This window comes from Tupaia chinensis, unplaced genomic scaffold (genome assembly GCF_000334495.1).
Source record: "Tupaia chinensis unplaced genomic scaffold, TupChi_1.0 Scaffold146027_1, whole genome shotgun sequence".
Classification (NCBI taxonomy): domain Eukaryota; kingdom Metazoa; phylum Chordata; class Mammalia; order Scandentia; family Tupaiidae; genus Tupaia; species Tupaia belangeri.
In genome coordinates this window covers 297,855-298,725 of record NW_006205883.1, presented here as the reverse complement: position 1 = coordinate 298,725, position 871 = coordinate 297,855, and positions in this window count along the sequence as shown.

Genomic DNA, 871 nt, shown 5'->3' with positions numbered 1-871 from the left:
CTATTTTATCTTCAGCCTTGGGGACTGTAAAGGTGTGTGCGTGAAGCATCTGTGTGGCTTTCTCTGGCGTGTACTGTCCCTTGTCAGTGCAGTAGCGTGTGTCTGGAGTCATCTAAGAAGAGGCTGGCTGTTTGCTTCTGCTGTAGCCGTAGTTCTGGGGGAGGAGAGGACGGTTTGGGTACGTGAGTACAGTTTGACGACAGCGAGGCTGATGTTTTACAACTTTCAGATGGTGCCCTACATATCACAACCAAAGACGAAGACCTGCATGGCAACCTGAAACTCATATATGCAATCGATAAAAAAAATCCCAAATACGGGGGCCAGCAGGTGGTGTGGTGATTAAGGTGCTAGACTCCCACGTAGTCAACCACGGTTCAAGTCCTGGACCTGGAGGTTTGAAAATCACACCAGGTGCACATGTGTGTGTGCCCAAAATCCCAGGAGGAGAATGGAGGAGAAGGGATTGTGGTGTGGCCATCCCCCCTGGGGGGTGATTTCTCGCTTTCTATCTCTCTGTCTCTCATTGTGAGTGTACGTATCCTATGACAAAGAAAAACAATTTTGCAAATAGCATGCTTATCCTTATGAATTGGGAGTTACGTCTTCAGAGGGAGGAAGCTGTAAGCAGAAAACCTTTAAAACTCTGTCCAGTTGGAAAAAGAACTTAGAGTGTCTGTCCCAGCTCAGGCGAGTGAGGACCGACTGTCCCAGATTACAGAATGACCTAGGACTCGGCCACTCGAAGACTGCCCGTATTCCTGATTTCCGCTGGCGTGTCCTCCGCACGCCTGTCTTGCAGGGGCCTTTCCGGAGCTGGCTAGGTCCTGTTACCGTTTTCCACAACGGAGGTTCAGTACGAGTTTGATTT